This window comes from Rutidosis leptorrhynchoides, chromosome 7 (assembly GCF_046630445.1).
Source record: "Rutidosis leptorrhynchoides isolate AG116_Rl617_1_P2 chromosome 7, CSIRO_AGI_Rlap_v1, whole genome shotgun sequence".
NCBI classification, from domain to species: domain Eukaryota; kingdom Viridiplantae; phylum Streptophyta; class Magnoliopsida; order Asterales; family Asteraceae; genus Rutidosis; species Rutidosis leptorrhynchoides.
This window is the reverse complement of record NC_092339.1, coordinates 97,820,696-97,841,503: the sequence shown is the minus strand read 5'-3', so window position 1 is coordinate 97,841,503 and position 20,808 is coordinate 97,820,696.

The following is a 20,808-nucleotide window of genomic DNA, read 5'->3' as shown; positions in this document are numbered from 1 at the left end:
TCCGATTATAAATTGCTAGCGCGACTAGCTCGAAATGGGGTTGTCAAACCCGATAGATCTATCCATAGGATTCGCGTTCACCAGTAGAAACCAGTGATTACAGTTACCAGACTAGGGAATATTTTTGTTCAACTCACAATGAATAATTTAAACCAAATCTCACTTGTGTCCAGAATATAAAATAAATTGCATGTATTCTCATCCCAAAAGATTTAAAATATAAAAATGGGACTATAACTCACCTTATTAGCAAACGAAGTAACCACACAATTATGCGAACAGCAAATGAAGTAAAGTGATCATGAATGATCACAACGCCGACCTATAAATAAAGCAGGTCGATATAAATAACTAACTTAGGTCAAGTCTTAGTATGATAGCTATTGTACATGTTGCAAGTAGACATAGAACAATACTCAACATGCATCGGTTTGATCGGAACAGCGTACGGACACACACTTTCTATTTTTAGAAAGTTTCTATTTTTAGCAGGTTTCCATTTTTGGAAAGTTTCTATTTTAGGAAAGTTTCTATTTTTGGAAAGTTTCTATTTTTGGAAAGTTTCTATTTTTAGAAAGTTTCTATTTTTAGAAAGTTTTAAGTTAGGAAAGTTTCCTTATTTAGAAAGTCAACAGAAGTCAACTGAAAGTCAAAGTCAACCGAAAGTCACCTCAAAAGTCAACCTTGGTCAAACATGGTCAATGTAAATTTTAAAAGTGTAAGTTATAATAATAATATAAGTTATAACGTTTATTAAAGTTAAATATGTCTAATTATATCATAACATAAGTTTAATTAAATTAAAATGAATTATTAAAGTTAATATAAGTTTAAATGATATAAATAATATAACATAAGTATTTAATTAATTAATTAAATATTAGTCATAATATAAATATTATTAATTAATAATAAATTTTAAATCATATCATAAGTATTATTAATTAATAATGAATTATTAATCATATCATAAGTTTCTAATTATAATTATTAAATCTTAAATATTTAATAATTAAATTATAATTAAATAATAACTAAGCCTTATAATAATTAAATAATTAATTAATCCTTATTATAAGTCTTATAATAGTAATCTCATAATACAAGTTTAATACTTATCATAAGTATTTTCCATTAATAATAAAAGTATTATTAAAATGTTAATTAAATCATAAGTATTAATTAAATGATATAATAAATATATATCATAAGTCTTAAATAATGATAATTATTTTTTTATCATAAGTAATTAAATGATAATGAAATCCATTATTTATATCATAAGTTTAATAATTTGTCACAAGTTTTAAATCAAAAGTTCATCGGGTCGTATCCTGAGCCCCGGGTGTCGATTTTCGGCGAGCCTTACATATATCTCCGCCTAAGCAAACCACCCGACACTTTGATACACTCAAGAACATACCATGAACAGCCCACAAGTCGTGATATACAGCCAATACACTACTTGGAACTTCAATTCAATCAAAAACGTGTTTTAGACGTAACGGGTGATACGTGGCTCGGATTGGGATGACCCGAACATGAAAGTTCGCCCCACCATCAGTCCTAACACACTAACACACCCTAAAGTCACCAAATATGGTCACAAAGTCGGACCAAACCTGGTTCATACCAAAATCACATTTCAATCTTAACAAAATACCACTTTGCTCGTATCTAGGGCTCCGGGAATCGAAACGACATGAATCCGGAGTCTAAAATTAATGTCTTGATGAGAGGAACTCATATAGATACTTTATTTTAACTTTTATAACAGTCACCAAGTCAGAAACACACGAAAAAGCTGCTGTCCCAATTATATCAAACCGAAAACATATATTTACGAGTAATTCTATGCATACAATCATCAATACAATAACATGTAACTATCATACTATCAATATAACATCAAAATACAGAAATTATATGAAAAATTAAAAATCTAGGGTTAGGGTTTATACCCTAATCAAGAATTGAAAGATGTAATCGTGTAGAGGAGATCGTGTAGAATCCGATTATGCTAATGAATTGATGATCCAAGCAATTTTTGATGATCAAATGGTGAAGGTGGTGGTGGTAGGTGACGGCACCAAGAGGAGGGAGGAGAGAAGAAAAAAAAAAAAGAGAGAAAATATTAGGTTTTGATAAAATGAGGAAATGGGAAAATGAATTGGCAAAAAGGGAAAAATCAAGGGATTACTCCCTCCCCCCATGAGGCTTTGGCCAAAAATGATAGTGGGGTGGGCCCCACTTAGCCCAAATCTCTTAAATGTAATTTCCTTGTGGCCCGAACGCCCGATCGAAGCCCGAAACGCGAAAACACGACTACGCGATTTGAAATTCGGAGAGATAATAAATACGCGACGAATAAAATATATAAACACTATATATAATCATATGACATCAAAATATCATATTTAAAATAATTAGGACTTAAAAAATTCCAAAAGTTCGACCGTTGGTTTGAAAACCGAAAAGATTCGCCGGATAGAAATCCGCGACACGTAGAAACGTACAATTAAAGATATGAATACAAATATTCATATAACACATAATAATTAATATATTATTACAAAAATAATAATATAGGTCATAGAAATGACGTGGCACGAAAAATAATTAACGGTCGTTAAATAATTAACGGCAAAAGATAACGGAAAAAGTAGGGTCGTTACAGTACCTTCCCGTTACGGAAATTTCGTCCCGAAATTTAAGCAGGTGCAGGGGTTTCCTCGGCATCTGGGAACAAATGCGGTTACTTCTGCTTCATCTGACCTTCACGCTCCCAAGTGAACTCGGGACCGCGTCCGGTGTTCCATCTAACTCGAACAATAGGAATTTTACTCTGCTTAAGAGTCTTTACCTCTCGGTCCATAATTTCAACAGGTTCTTCAATAAAATAAAGTTGCTTATCAACATGAAGTTCATCAAAAAGAATAGTTTCATTGGCCTCGGCCAAACACTTCTTTAAATTCGATACATGAAAAACGTCACGAATAGCACTGAGTTCTTGTGGCAATTTCAAACGATAAGCCACTGGTCCAACTCTCTCAATAATCCCAAAAGGTCCAACAAATCGAGGATTCAACTTTCCCCTTTTACCAAAACGTACCACACCCTTCCAAGGTGAAACTTTCAACATAACACTATCACCGACCTGAAAGTCGATATCGTTCCTTCTCTTATCAGCATAACTCTTTTGCCTACTCCTGGCAGTTCTCAATCTTTCCTTAATCTGTGCAATCTTCTCGGTAGTCTAGTGAATGATCTCTGGTCATGTGAGTTGAGCATCCCCAACCTCATTCCAACAGACAGGAGACCTACACTTCCTACCATACAGAGCTTCAAATGGTGCGGCTTTAATACTTACATGATAACTGCTGTTATAAGAAAACTCATCCAGCGGCAAATATTTATCCCACCCATTTCCAAAATCAATAACACACGCTCTTAACATGTTTTCTATGTTTGAATGGTCCTTTCACTCTGACCATCCGTCTGTGGATGATAAGCGGTGCTCATATCCAATTTAGTTCCTAGAGCACCTTGTTAGGACTGCCTCAGTCCAACATAATCGATACGGGAACACCATGTCTCGAAATAATCTCCTTCAAATACAAACGAGTAAACTTCTTCATTGAATATGTTTCCTTAATTGGCAAGAAAAGAGTTGACTTGGCGAGTCAGTAACAATCACCCAAATGGTATCATAACCACCCACAACTCCCGGTAACTTCGTAATAAAGTCCATCTTAATACCTTCCCACTTCCACTCGGGAATTTCAGGTTGCACCAAAAGTCCAGACGGTTTTTGATGTTCAGCTTTAACCTTAGCGCAGGTCAAACACTTAGCCACATACGTAGCCACATCAGCTTTCAAATTAGGCCACCAATACAGCTCCTTAAGATCATGATACATCTTTCCTGAACCAGGATGAATAGAGTACCTAGACTTATGAGCCACATCTAAAACAAGTTTTCGTAGATCACCAAACTTCGGAACCCAAAGGCATCCCGCAAAATACCGAGTACCATCGGTTTGTACCTCTAACTGTTTACTCAAGCCTCGGACCTTCCCGTTACAAAATTTTCCTCCTTTAAGGCTTTTTATTGTGCCTCAAGGATCTGCCTAGCGAGGTTTGTTTGAATTGTCATATTCAAGGCCCTAAACCTGCGAGGTTCAGCCCTTTCTTTACGACTTAATGCATCAGCCACATCATTGGCCTTTCCCGGATGATATAAAAGTTCGCAATCATAATCATTTAACGTCTCAACCCATCTTCGTTGCCTCATATTTAACTGTTTCTGATCAAGAATATGTTGAAGACTTTTGTGATCAGTGTACAATGTACCTTTGACCCCATATAGATAATGTCTGCAAATCTTAAGCGCAAACACAACAGCTCTCAACTCTAAATCATGGGTTACGTAATTCTGCTCGTGAATCTTCAACTGACGTGACGCGTACGCAATAACTTTCTTTCGTTGCATCAAAACACAACCAAAGTCTTGACACGAAGCATCACAATAGATAACAAAATCATCATTACCCTCAGGTAGTGATAATATCGGTGCAGAAGTTAACTTCTTCTTCAGAGTTTGGAAAGCAGACTCTTGTTCACTCTTCCACTCGTACTTCTTCCCCTTATGCGTTAAAGCAGTCAGAGGTTTCGCTACTCGTGAAAAATCTTGAATGAACTTCTATAATAGCCTGCTAATCCTAGAAACTGGCGAATCTGATTAGGAGTTTTCGGAACTTCCCACTTTTCAATCGCCTCAATCTTAGCAGAACCAACTTGTATTCCCTATTTACTAACAATATGTCCGAGGAAATTGAACTTCTCTTAACCAGAAAGCACACTTAGAGAACTTAGTGTACATCTCTTCTTTCCTCAACAGATTAAGCACTAACTTCAAATGTTCTTCGCCCTTCATCACTCTTAGAATAAATAAGGATGTGGTCGATGAAAACAGTAACGAATTTGTCCAGATAGGGTCTACACACACGGTTCATGAGGTCCATGAACACAGCAGGTGCATTTGTCAATCTGAACGGCATAACAAGGAATTCAAAGTGACCATAACGGGTGTGAAAAGCAGTTTTTGGAACATCAGATTCTTTAACACGCAACTGATGATAGCCGGAACGAAGATCGATCTTAGAATAAACAGACGAACCTTGAAGCTGATCGAATAGATCATCAATTCTCAGAAGAGGGTAACAGTTTTTTTTTTTTAACAGTAAGCTGGTTCAATTCACGATAATCAATACACCATCGGAACGATCCACTCTTCTTCTTAACAAACAAAACAGAAGCTCCCCGATGGGACGAACTGGGACGAATGAAATATAGTTGCAACAATGAAGGAAGAATATATGGAGTAGTCACATAAGTGGCATAGATATTTAAGGCGATTCTCTCAAAGGAGATAACGAGGATCATGGATTTCAAAGTAAGATTTCATTACATTTCCGAAAGGAAGACATACGAAAGGTGTGATATTTCAACGAGAGTGAACTCCCTTGCTCAATGAGCGAGGAAATCTAGGATTCATCCATATTCTTAAATTTATATGCGGATGAAAAGAACGCGAATCATGGGTTATAAAGAATGACCGACTCCAGGTGGGATGAATCTCCAAAAATAATTTTCGTGCACCTCAAATTATTGAATCTTAGGATTGATGTTTTCGAGGGTGTTGCGGTTAACAGCGAATATTGAGAGTAGAAACTCCTCAAACGGTCTAGTGTAATATATATCCATGATACCCACTATAACAACAGTTGGGGTAGAAACCCACCTAGCACCTTTTCTACAATAGGGTGACCACCGAGCTTATCCCAGAAAATTGATTTATCGGTCTGAGTTTCGGCTATGTCCAACCATAAGAGGAAAAATTTTATGAGCGCAAAGACTTTCCAACAAGTTTTCTAAAACCGGCATCCAAAGTGGCGTAAGAGTTTCTATCAATGAACTTAATGGTAAGTTTCATCCTTAAACCGAGGATGGGAAGAACTGTGATCCAGACACTCTGTAGGGTAATGCGAAAAGTTGATAAAATTAATCAAAGGAGTTTTAAAAAAAGCTTTAAACGTTTGATGTGACAACATAAACGGAACGAAGTTCTTAGTAATTTAGAAGTATGTACAATGTGTACCATTTTATATAAAATAATCTGACTTAATTAAACAACTCAATAAAGGTGTGGTTTTAAAATAATTTTGAAGGTATAAATTAGTGTATACTAGCCAAAATAGGTAAGGGTAAATTTGTCCATTTGAATTCATACGTACATATATGATTTTATAAATAGTATACATGACAAAGTATTTCATTACTTCTATTCGCCCATAAATCTCGTGAGAACCGCCCAATTACACAAATGTGTAAAATTTTTAATGAAAAGCAGGGTATCCGCATCACAGAGGTTACGAGTTGAAGTAAGATCGTTAAAGCTCGGGTGATGGACTTGAATCGTCTTGCGACATCTCTTTAATAAATGCTACGAGGTCATGAAAACCAATGAGTTAAATAATGTCTTGACTATTGTCAGGACATAAGTCCTTGGGCCAAAACTCTTCACGTGCGAAGCTGTCACTAACAAGCGAGTTATGAATGACAAAACATAGGGTAAGTAGTTCGGTTAAGACGAGTCTCTCGTATATCAACAAATAAGATAATGAGTATCTTCCTTACTCATGTAACAACGTTAGAATTTCCGAATGAGTGGTGTATAAATTTTCTCTGACTCGCTTTCTATTCCTCATGTCACAATATTGGGACTTTTTATGAATTAACGTAATATAATCACGTTGGCCTGACGCCATTATATTTCACTAACTCATAGTTCCATTCCAATATCACTACATAAGGTCAGGACACGTGGTCAACCTCGAATTTCAACACAATTTCCCTAAAACAATTTCTTAACAATGTGCTAAGGATAGCACAAGAGACAAAGACATCGAAAGTAATGAATAGGAGTAATGGTGACATGAAAATGTCTTCGAAGTACCAAGAATCTCTAAAAGTCAAGAATGACGTTTGCCGATTCAAAAACCAAAGCACATAGGCACAACGGCACAAAGGCACGTAATATAACAAGAATGTTATATACCTAAACATAATAGCTGACATTATAATGCCGAGCCCTTAGGAGTCAAGAATGACATCTCGCGTAATATAACTCAAACGTTATATCAATAAAGACAAATTATGACATAGAAATGTCGAAAATTTCAGAAGTCAAGGATGACACCCCCTCGGTTTCACTAACCGAGGCGTTCCTATAAAAGATGAACTCGCATGAGTCGGAGAATACGTTTAAATCAGAATGGGAGTTCCTCCCGAATTCAGAACATAATAGAAATGTATGTATGATAACCATATACATACCAATACGATACAAATAATCACATATAATAATATATAATAGGTCGGGCTGTAGACTAGACTCACTAATGCACCCTATTGACTCGGGTAACGACATCAATGCAGCCTAATTCCCTACAACCAACGCTCTGATACCAACTGTGACGACTTCGTCAAAACACTTAACGGCTCCGTCACTTGGTCCCACAGCTTGATCGAAACTCTATATGAATTTAATAAAACAACCTTGCATTCTTTATTTAAAAATGATTTCCTATAAAGGAAATCTACTAAAATGTATAAGTTTAGAAAAACTATACATAAATACTTTAACCAAAGGTTGACCAAAACAGTGTCAACAAACACCCACTATTTAATGTAACAAAATAGAATGCAAGTTAATGTTTATCAAAAGCTGCCATCATAAATATGCAGACTCTCTAAGCACAGCGGAAGCAATCAATCATGAACCTGAGAATAAAACATGCGAGTAACTGTCAACAAAAATGTTGAGTGAATTATAGGTTTAATATTGCAAACAATATTTAATTTAAACAATAAAAATTTATGTTTGAAAACATAAAACACCTTTTTAAACCACCAAATTATATGCTAGAAAACATATAATAAAACATTATTCCATTTTCCGTGAGCCACCTGGTAACCACTTAACCCTTTATTTACCCTTGCCAAACACAATAAATAATATACACCGAACAAGTGTATCTACAACAAAATACGAAGTACTAAACATTCCGATTATAAATTGCTAGCGCGACTAGCTCGAAATGGGGTTGTCAAACCCGATAGATCTATCCATAGGATTCGCGTTCACCAGTAGAAACCAGTGATTACAGTTACCAGACTAGGGAATATTTTTGTTCAACTCACAATGAATAATTTAAACCAAATCTCACTTGTGTCCAGAATATAAAATAAATTGCATGTATTCTCATCCCAAAAGATTTAAAATATAAAAATGGGACTATAACTCACCTTATTAGCAAACGAAGTAACCACACAATTATGCGAACAGCAAATGAAGTAAAGTGATCATGAATGATCACAACGCCGACCTATAAATAAAGCAGGTCGATATAAATAACTAACTTAGGTCAAGTCTTAGTATGATAGCTATTGTACATGTTGCAAGTAGACATAGAACAATACTCAACATGCATCGGTTTGATCGGAACAGCGTACGGACACACACTTTCTATTTTTAGAAAGTTTCTATTTTTAGCAGGTTTCCATTTTTGGAAAGTTTCTATTTTAGGAAAGTTTCTATTTTTGGAAAGTTTCTATTTTTGGAAAGTTTCTATTTTTAGAAAGTTTCTATTTTTAGAAAGTTTTAAGTTAGGAAAGTTTCCTTATTTAGAAAGTCAACAGAAGTCAACTGAAAGTCAAAGTCAACCGAAAGTCACCTCAAAAGTCAACCTTGGTCAAACATGGTCAATGTAAATTTTAAAAGTGTAAGTTATAATAATAATATAAGTTATAACGTTTATTAAAGTTAAATATGTCTAATTATATCATAACATAAGTTTAATTAAATTAAAATGAATTATTAAAGTTAATATAAGTTTAAATGATATAAATAATATAACATAAGTATTTAATTAATTAATTAAATATTAGTCATAATATAAATATTATTAATTAATAATAAATTTTAAATCATATCATAAGTATTATTAATTAATAATGAATTATTAATCATATCATAAGTTTCTAATTATAATTATTAAATCTTAAATATTTAATAATTAAATTATAATTAAATAATAACTAAGCCTTATAATAATTAAATAATTAATTAATCCTTATTATAAGTCTTATAATAGTAATCTCATAATACAAGTTTAATACTTATCATAAGTATTTTCCATTAATAATAAAAGTATTATTAAAATGTTAATTAAATCATAAGTATTAATTAAATGATATAATAAATATATATCATAAGTCTTAAATAATGATAATTATTTTTTTATCATAAGTAATTAAATGATAATGAAATCCATTATTTATATCATAAGTTTAATAATTTGTCACAAGTTTTAAATCAAAAGTTCATCGGGTCGTATCCTGAGCCCCGGGTGTCGATTTTCGGCGAGCCTTACATATATCTCCGCCTAAGCAAACCACCCGACACTTTGATACACTCAAGAACATACCATGAACAGCCCACAAGTCGTGATATACAGCCAATACACTACTTGGAACTTCAATTCAATCAAAAACGTGTTTTAGACGTAACGGGTGATACGTGGCTCGGATTGGGATGACCCGAACATGAAAGTTCGCCCCACCATCAGTCCTAACACACTAACACACCCTAAAGTCACCAAATATGGTCACAAAGTCGGACCAAACCTGGTTCATACCAAAATCACATTTCAATCTTAACAAAATACCACTTTGCTCGTATCTAGGGCTCCGGGAATCGAAACGACATGAATCCGGAGTCTAAAATTAATGTCTTGATGAGAGGAACTCATCTAGATACATTATTTTAACTTTTATAACAGTCACCAAGTCAGAAACACACGAAAAAGCTGCTGTCCCAATTATATCAAACCGAAAACATATATTTACGAGTAATTCTATGCATACAATCATCAATACAATAACATGTAACTATCATACTATCAATATAACATCAAAATACAGAAAATATATGAAAAATTAAAAATCTAGGGTTAGGGTTTATACCCTAATCAAGAATTGAAAGATGTAATCATGTAGAGGAGATCGTGTAGAATCCGATTATGCTAATGAATTGATGATCCAAGCAATTTTTGATGATCAAATGGTGAAGGTGGTGGTGGTAGGTGACGGCACCAAGAGGAGGGAGGAGAGAAGAAAAAAAAAAAAGAGAGAAAATATTAGGTTTTGATAAAATGAGGAAATGGGAAAATGAATTGGCAAAAAGGGAAAAATCAAGGGATTACTCCCTCCCCCCATGAGGCTTTGGCCGAAAATGATAGTGGGGTGGGCCCCACTTAGCCCAAATCTCTTAAATGTAATTTCCTTGTGGCCCGAACGCCCGATCGAAGCCCGAAACGCGAAAACACGACTACGCGATTTGAAATTCGGAGAGATAATAAATACGCGACGAATAAAATATATAAACACTATATATAATCATATGACATCAAAATATCATATTTAAAATAATTAGGACTTAAAAAAATTCCAAAAGTTCGACCGTTGGTTTGAAAACCGAAAAGATTCGCCGGATAGAAATCCGCGACACGTAGAAACGTACAATTAAAGATATGAATACAAATATTCATATAACACATAATAATTAATATATTATTACAAAAATAATAATATAGGTCATAGAAATGACGTGGCACGAAAAATAATTAACGGTCGTTAAATAATTAACGGCAAAAGATAACGGAAAAAGTAGGGTCGTTACATCAAGTCTCTAGCATTGGTCATTATTTTTATAACCCGAAACATTTGCAAAAACACAAGTTTAACATCGTATTTACAGCAGCAACTTCTGTGATTTTTAGAAAAGTCATCGCAATTCCAAATCAGTCAACGCCAATTGGAGATGCGACGTTTTTAAGTGAAGAATCTACCGAATTTTTTGTATAGTCTCAATCGACACAGAACAGCCCCAGAAACAGCAAACGTACCCGCTGGTCGAATCAGTTTTTAACAGCATTTTTAATAAAAAGTACCAAAATTTGAACGAGTGTGTAGGGTTCAAGAAAAATCAAAATGACCCGATTCTTGAGTCTAAATTTAATAGCTTTTCGATGTCTACAATCCTATCAGCCCAGGTTTTTAATTACACCTTGTTAATCGTGTCAAAAACGTACTTTTTCAGCCTATCTCAAAAAGTACCTTATTTTAATTCTAACTTTTGACCCGTTCTCCCAATTTACGCAATATCCATATGAAAATTTAACTACTTTTCGAGAGTAATTTATCTAACAACTTCTCAGAAGCTCAAGTTCTAAAACAATTACTTCATGTTAGACCAAATCTAATGCATACAAAACAGTTTTAAGCCAATACGGGTAATCAATATTCGAGCAAACATAACATGAGCAATACGTATCCATTTTACATGATATCCTAGCCTAACTTGTAACATCCTCCCAATAGGGTCTGGAAGAAACGTTACTAATATCAAATAAACCAACATATTATAATACGAGAACAATACTAAATGAGAAAATTTAACTTTATTGAGTACGCAGCGGAAAATGAAATGTCGTTACAATAATGGAAATAACGATAAAGTAATTGTTCATATGCAGAAGTAATAAATGCGATATCTCTTGATCCTAAGTCCAAGTAGCATCACATAAGTAGTAGATAAGAAAGCTTGAATCAAACAGCACCTGAGACAAAACATGCTAAAGTGTCAACCAAAAAGGTTGAGTGAAGTTCATAGGTTTAACAAAAGTAGTTATCGTTGTTTTTAGACCACAAGATTTAGTTGTAAAGTTGATCTCCCGCAGGATCAAAAAGTAGATCTCGCAGATCCAAAAGTTATGCCAGTGCGTGATATTTAGACTAAACGTTCAAGTTTGCCCCATGACAAGTTGTGTATGTCCTTGTCGGTTTAAATTTCATTATCAAGTAATACAAAGACTGAGTCAAATGTATCGGGGACGTTACTCCCGATAGGCCTACCCCCAATAAATAAGCATGCCGCAGCACTTAAAAATATCACTGTAGGGACTTAGTCGGACGTAGCCGGGTATAGCATAGTTTTAGCAGTTGGTACTTGTGTCTAAATTGTAAATAGTAAAAGCAGCATGTGTCTCACCCCAAATAAGTTAAATAAGTTTGCTAGCAATAAAGAGTGGGGCTATGAATTCACCTTAGTAAGTAGAGAGAGTTATTCCTCGGAATAGAGAGTTGAACGAGTGAGCAGGAAAGTCAACCTATTGACATTTAAGAGTAGTTAAGTGTTTTGCCCATGTTTAAGTTTAAGTATGTGTTTAAGTATAGTTTGTTTTACTAAGTTTCTATTCCTAGTAAGTTACTATTTTTATAAAGTTTCTATTTTTAGAAAGTTTCTTATTTTACTAAGTTTCTATGACTAGAGAGTTTCTAATTTTATGAGTGTTTCCATTTTAGGATACTTGCCGTATTAGATAAGCTTCCAATCACCCCTTTCCCTTCGAATGGCTAATTTAGATCTAGGGGCTTGAGCCATAGGACCCTTTAAATCGGAAATCCAAACCCTCTGCCTAGAATCTCGTAGAAACCATTTGTCAAGAAAGTTCGAAGATCTATACATCTCTAATACATATCCCAAAATGTTTTTGTGCTACAATATAATTAGTAGGTTATAGGTGCTAGTAATAGTAATAGTGTATACATGTTAAGTACTAGTATAAGTAGTATTAGGGTTTCATTAATTAGGGTTAGTTAATTAAAGTAGTAATTAATAACTAGAGTTTAGTAATTAATGTCCTAGGGTTTCATAAATGTTTAGAGTTTAATTAATTAGGGTTTAAGAATTATAGTTTAGGTATAATTTGGGTTTAAGGTTTTAATATGTATATGTATATATAATTCGTATATATATGTATATATATATATAAAAATATTTTTTTTTACATGTATATATGTATATATAAATCTAGGTGTGTTTATGTATATACTTATGAATAACAAGTTTATAATATGAATATGAATTATCAAAGATCAAAGTTTATGTAAATAGTTTAGGGTTTATGTTATACCTTTGAAGATTCAAGATAATTAACAAAGAAAAGATGAACACGATGAAGATGGAAGATCAAAGCCTTGAAAATCTTGAAGAACTCCTTGAAGATTCTTGAAGAACATGAAGAACAAGCTTGAAGATCCGAATACCACAAGAGAGGGAGAGGGAGAGATTGTTTTTGAGAGAGGATTTTGGTGTGATTTGTGAATGAAAAACTAGGTGTTTATATAGTGCAAGTATTAGAGTGTTAGTCAACATAAGGATGTTCTAATTAATGATTTTATTTTGTTTTATAATTTTTAGTCAACAATAGGTGGTACTAGTTTATAATTAGTCAACATAAGGATGTACTAGTTTACACTTTATTTTTAGTCAACATAAGGATGTAAGATTTTTTTAGTCTCATTATTATTACTATTATTATTATTATTATTTTTACATTTACTACATGATAAGTATTATTTTCTTTTTACTAATTCACGACTTGTATATATTTAGTTCCCAATTGTTTTATTATTTATATAAATATCACTTTTTATTTATTACTTATAGGTTATTAGTTATAATATTACATAAATGCATAAATTTTAATTAGCAGTGAGTGTCGACTAACAGTTTATTATTTTCATCTTTTATTAACTTGTCAATTTTTGTACAAAGTTAATTAATATGTTTTCTAACTCTTAACACTTAACAATTGTTGATTAAAGTTTAATCATTAAGTTTTAATTATATTGTTTGGGCTTTTAATATTGGAAAAATATAGAATGGAAAAATGAGGGTCGTTATAGTACCTCCCCGTTATTGAAAACTTCGTCCCGAAGTTTTTAGGTAGTTTCCTCGTTTGCATCAGCAGTTGAGAAGAGATGGGGATATTTCCATTTCATATGGTCTTTGCGTTCCCAGGTATATTCGGGGCCTCTACGCGAATTCCAACGGACTTTAACGATAGGTATATTGCTTTTACGCGTTTGTTTGACCTCTCCTTCCATGATTTCTATAGGTTATTCAACGAAGTGCATTTTATCATTAATGCGAAGATCATTCAAAATGATGATGTTATACAAGTCATTTCAGTAAATTGGATACATGAAATGTGTTATGAATAGTATTGAGCTCATTTAAAACCTTGAGCATTTTATGCCACAATATTAGGGCAGACAAACAAAGAGGAGTTCGTGAAAATCACAGTCATGAAATTTGATAGAGATCTTCATTGTTTACAACAAGAATATTTTAATGATGAATATAAGTTGAAAAATAAAGTTTTATCACTATTGAATAATATGGATAAAACGATTCGTTTATAGGAAGAGTATAAATGAAGCTATCATAAAAGAGTGAAATGAGAAAATTAAATGTTCGCCTTAACTTTTGACGTAGTCACGATTGATTTCCGGAATTCAAGGAATTAAAGGAAATCTTCGTAATCTATAAGATTTGATTCTCCGGTATTTACGAAATTTTGAGATTTGTTTGATTAAATGCGGTGATTTGCCTCGATTGATGTGTTTGGAATTTTGCTATAAATTAGCTTCTTCCGTTTCATTATCTTCACCACTTCTATACTTTCTTTCTCAATTCAAACTTCCAAAAGATTAAGAAAATGCTAAATCCAGTTCTGATCCTGGTTATTATATTGACCATCTATGCAGTCATTCTTCTTTTTCTTTTACCGCCAGAGGAATCTGTTTACTTCTACTATGCTCTTGGGGTTATAGTGTTTTTAATTATCCCGTGTCTTTATATTGCTATACGCATTGATATACACGGTTTGTAATTTCGGAGTCGTTATCGGGCTTTATATTTTCCCTTATATGTCGGAGCTTTATGCTTTTGTTTCTTCTTCCCGACTTCAAGTCAAGCGAGTAATGGTCCAGAATTCATAGGTATGAAGTTTTGAATGATCATAATATATAAAGTAGAAAGGAAAGGTAATAGCACGATTTGATTTGTCATATTACCAGAATATCCGGAAAAGACCGAATCATCAAGAAAAATATTTTCTTGATATGTTTAGAGGTTAAATAGAATGTAAGAGTCGTGTAACATGGAAAATGATGATTATAAAATCTATGAATCATCATCTTCCATTAAAAACTTAGCATGACTTACTGTAATATAATCACGTTGGCCTGACGTCATTATATTATACTAACTCATGCTTCAATTCCCAACACTTCTTCAAAGCATTTATAATTTAAACTCGAATTTTACAGAATATAGAAACTAAAACAGTTTCCTTTATAAAGATATCGCAAAGAGATACTTAATTGCGGACATGAATCGTTATGAAGATATCTTCCGAAATATAGAGGATATTTATGATGATATTTTGGAATTTCTAAGTTCGAAAGTTGATGAAGAAAAATTTTCCGCAAGCTTTTAACATGACTTTGGAGCAAGATATTCTCTAAAGATTTCACCGGATTCAGAATTTCCTGGATTCTTTGAATATAGGGTTTGGCCCTTGTGTTTGTCCTTGGTCTCCTCCATGGTTAGCTCAATCCGTTTTTCAGTTCCAAATTTTCTTTTGGGCTTTTCCAACGTACCATTCTTTACTATCAAACTGTTAGCCCTTAAGAACATCTATAGCATTTGCTGCTTCGTCAGCATTCTCAAGGTTAACGAATCTGAATCATTGATTGACAACCCGAGATGGTTTCAAGAAATTTTATTTTTAGATGATTAAACGCTGATTGTAATCGTCAATGGATCTAATGGTTGACGAATAGGCGTTGTTGATTTCAAAAGTAATGAATGATAATTTTGGTGGTTTGATGTGATAATTCATCATAGAATATGAATGAATATAATTCATGAATGTAGTGATCTTTAGGAAGATAACATATGCTATAGCTTTACTTGAATTCTGATATGTCAAATTCAGAATATGTAATTTGATTTGAATGAAAATGGTTGTTCTTTGGTGCGCGGATACATATGTGGATGTAAGTAGTATAGTTACTGATTATTGAATCAGAATTTGAAGAATGTACAATGTAACATATTAATGTGAGATATAAATATTTCTCGGGTATTACCTACCCATTAAAATATTTTCACAATTAACAGTTTGTACAAAAGAGAAGATATACGTTCATATATGTATTCTTCAGATATAATATAGATTTAATGAGTTAATATAATATTAAACTCATTTGATTTGCGGTTGAAACGAGAATAAATAATCTCCAAAACCTTAGAGATTTCATAATTGTCGCGAAATATTTCGCTAATGAAGTTATGAATCAATACTTCATCGTTCATTGTTATTGATATACCTCAGTATATGATGCTGGTGCTCGTGGAATTCTTGTGAAATTCATAAGGCACGAATGATGTTTTCTAGAAAGTTTCGAGTACATTGAAAATGAAAGTATACAATCAATCATGTATTTGAGTAATACACTTGGTTTATTATGAAATGGAGTTTATTGTGTTGAAGCAGTGATTAACGATTGTTAAGTCATTAACGAAGGATGTACATCATAGCATATTAATGATATGAATTAATCAAGTAGTACATACTAGTTAAGATTCACACGTAATAGCTTAGTATGAAAAGATTTATTATTGTTCCAATCCATATATATAAAGTATACATATGTAATTCTTCAGGAAGAATGAGTCAATACATCTTAACTCATTATTACTAATATTCCTTGGTATCTATGGAGCGTATGATGTTGATGTTTGAGGTACTGAGTGTGATGTTGAGGCGTGGAATGCGGATGTTTTCGTTGGTGAAGCTGGTGATGTTGGTGGTGATGCCGATGGTACTGGTGGTACTGGTTATGCTGCTGGTGCTGCTGTTGGTGTTCGTAGGTTTCGCACCATATTCTCCAGAGCCACTACTCGAGCGCGAAGCTCGTTGACTTCTTCTATTATTCCGGGATGATTGGTGGTTCGGACAAGTGGGTGAATAAGATCTAAAATTTTAGATATTATATATTCGTGACTGGATATCCTGGAAATGAGGGTGAAAATAGTGTTCCGAACGGGTTCGCCAGTAAGTGCTTCAGGTTCTTCACCAAGAGGTGAATTCGGTTGGTGGAAGGGATCACCTTCTTCTTGTCTCCATTGATTAAGTTTACTACGAACCCATCCCCAATTCATCCAAAATAGATGATGGCTGATTGGTTGGTTCATTCCGGTTACGCTGCCATTGGAGCTCGAAGAGTTCGAGGAATCCATATTATGTGTTTGGAATTAGGGTTTTTGATATGAGATTAGTTTTGAATACTGGATGATATATTTGTCTCCTCGAATACGTGTATATAGCAAAAAGATTTCCATAATTTATGGAGGGAATTTAGGAAAAGTGTTAGACAAAATCTATTAGGATAGATACGATAAGATATAATAAGATATGATGTGTCTTTACTTTAATAATGGCAGTATGACGTGTCGAGATCATAAAGTGATAAGTATGTAATCTAATAATCTTTTGATTAAAGACTTTCAATTCGTATACTGTGATAACCCAATGACATTTTTCAATTCGCAAACCGATGCATAAAGGCATAAGGCATATAGGTACGTGATATAACAGAGAGTTATATACGTTTGAGTGTGAGTAGTAACAATTATAAGAATTTCAAAATCAGGGATAATATTTCATGTAATACATATGTAATACACATAACCATGATAGATGACTTATGAATGTCAAGAATTTCTGAAATCATTGTGTCGCATTTAGATGCGGTGGTGTAATTGGATAGTACTCAGGAAAGTGAGCAGAGTTCTTAGATTAGCTCGGCATTCTAAGATAAGTAAAGTTTCTAAAGTATAGTGTAGCATTTAACAGTTAAAGGCAACAATTAAAGGCACTATGGTCAAGGAAAGTTGTAGTCCTACATTAGGAAAGAGACTTTGATTAGAATCTTTAACTCAAGTTTGGTAAAGCATGATTGTTAAGATTATAAGGCAATTCTAAATGCTTTAAGTCTAAGGCAGGAAATGTTATAGTTTCCTAGATTGCTAAGGCACCCTAGCTAGCAAGTAAGGCACACATAAAAATGCAATCCTGGTTCTCTATAACAGCCTGGTTATGCTCTGATACCAATCTGTAACATCCTCGAAATAGGGTCTGGAAGAAACGTTACTAATATCAAATAAACCAACATATTATAATACGAGAACAATACTAAATGAGAAAATTTAACTTTATTGAGTACGCAGCGGAAAATGAAATGTCGTTACAATAATGGAAATAACGATAAAGTAATTGTTCATATGCAGAAGTAATAAATGCGATATCTCTTGATCCTAAGTCCAAGTAGCATCACATAAGTAGTAGATAAGAAAGCTTGAATCAAACAGCACCTGAGACAAAACATGCTAAAGTGTCAACCAAAAAGGTTGAGTGAAGTTCATAGGTTTAACAAAAGTAGTTATCGTTGTTTTTAGACCACAAGATTTAGTTGTAAAGTTGATCTCCCGCAGGATCAAAAAGTAGATCTCGCAGATCCAAAAGTTATGCCAGTGCGTGATATTTAGACTAAACGTTCAAGTTTGCCCCATGACAAGTTGTGTATGTCCTTGTCGGTTTAAATTTCATTATCAAGTAATACAAAGACTGAGTCAAATGTATCGGGGACGTTACTCCCGATAGGCCTACCCCCAATAAATAAGCATGCCGCAGCACTTAAAAATATCACTGTAGGGACTTAGTCGGACGTAGCCGGGTATAGCATAGTTTTAGCAGTTGGTACTTGTGTCTAAATTGTAAATAGTAAAAGCAGCATGTGTCTCACCCCAAATAAGTTAAATAAGTTTGCTAGCAATAAAGAGTGGGGCTATGAATTCACCTTAGTAAGTAGAGAGAGTTATTCCTCGGAATAGAGAGTTGAACGAGTGAGCAGGAAAGTCAACCTATTGACATTTAAGAGTAGTTAAGTGTTTTGCCCATGTTTAAGTTTAAGTATGTGTTTAAGTATAGTTTGTTTTACTAAGTTTCTATTCCTAGTAAGTTACTATTTTTATAAAGTTTCTATTTTTAGAAAGTTTCTTATTTTACTAAGTTTCTATGACTAGAGAGTTTCTAATTTTATGAGTGTTTCCATTTTAGGATACTTGCCGTATTAGATAAGCTTCCAATCACCCCTTTCCCTTCGAATGGCTAATTTAGATCTAGGGGCTTGAGCCATAGGACCCTTTAAATCGGAAATCCAAACCCTCTGCCTAGAATCTCGTAGAAACCATTCGTCAAGAAAGTTCGAAGATCTATACATCTCTAATACATATCCCAAAATGTTTTTGTGCTACAATATAATTAGTAGGTTATAGGTGCTAGTAATAGTAATAGTGTATACATGTTAAGTACTAGTATAAGTAGTATTAGGGTTTCATTAATTAGGGTTAGTTAATTAAAGTAGTAATTAATAACTAGAGTTTAGTAATTAATGTCCTAGGGTTTCATAAATGTTTAGAGTTTAATTAATTAGGGTTTAAGAATTATAGTTTAGGTATAATTTGGGTTTAAGGTTTTAATATGTATATGTATATATAATTCGTATATATATGTATATATATATATATAAAAATATTTTTTTTTTACATGTATATATGTATATATAAATCTAGGTGTGTTTATGTATATACTTATGAATAACAAGTTTATAATATGAATATGAATTATCAAAGATCAAAGTTTATGTAAATAGTTTAGGGTTTATGTTATACCTTTGAAGATTCAAGATAATTAACAAAGAAAAGATGAACACGATGAAGATGGAAGATCAAAGCCTTGAAAATCTTGAAGAACTCCTTGAAGATTCTTGAAGAACATGAAGAACAAGCTTGAAGATCCGAATACCACAAGAGAGGGAGAGGGAGAGATTGTTTTTGAGAGAGGATTTTGGTGTGATTTGTGAATGAAAAACTAGGTGTTTATATAGTGCAAGTATTAGAGTGTTAGTCAACATAAGGATGTTCTAATTAATGATTTTATTTTGTTTTATAATTTTTAGTCAACAATAGGTGGTACTAGTTTATAATTAGTCAACATAAGGATGTACTAGTTTACACTTTATTTTTAGTCAACATAAGGATGTAAGATTTTTTTAGTCTCATTATTATTACTATTATTATTATTATTATTTTTACATTTACTACATGATAAGTATTATTTTCTTTTTACTAATTCACGACTTGTATATATTTAGTTCCCAATTGTTTTATTATTTATATAAATATCACTTTTTATTTATTACTTATAGGTTATTAGTTATAATATTACATAAATGCATAAATTTTAATTAGCAGTGAGTGTCGACTAACAGTTTATTATTTTCATCTTTTATTAACTTGTCAATTTTTGTACAAAGTTAATTAATATGTTTTCTAACTCTTAACACTTAACAATTGTTGATTAAAGTTTAATCATTAAGTTTTAATTATATTGTTTGGGCTTTTAATATTGGAAAAATATAGAATGGAAAAATGAGGGTCGTTATATAACTTGAGTGATATTTAATTATCTAACAGATGATAAACAAATCACATTCCAAATCATAAAGTATTTTGCCCAGAAAATTCGGATTTAAGCATAAACAAGTCAAAACTTCAAATAAGCATAACGAGAGCAATTCTTAACGAAATTCGATGATTCTTAAGCCTAAAATGTGTAATTTTTAATAACCTATCAGTTGGTTAAATTATCTAAGAAAACCATGTAGTCAGTTTTTGTAAAATGACGTTTTAGTGCTACTGTAACAG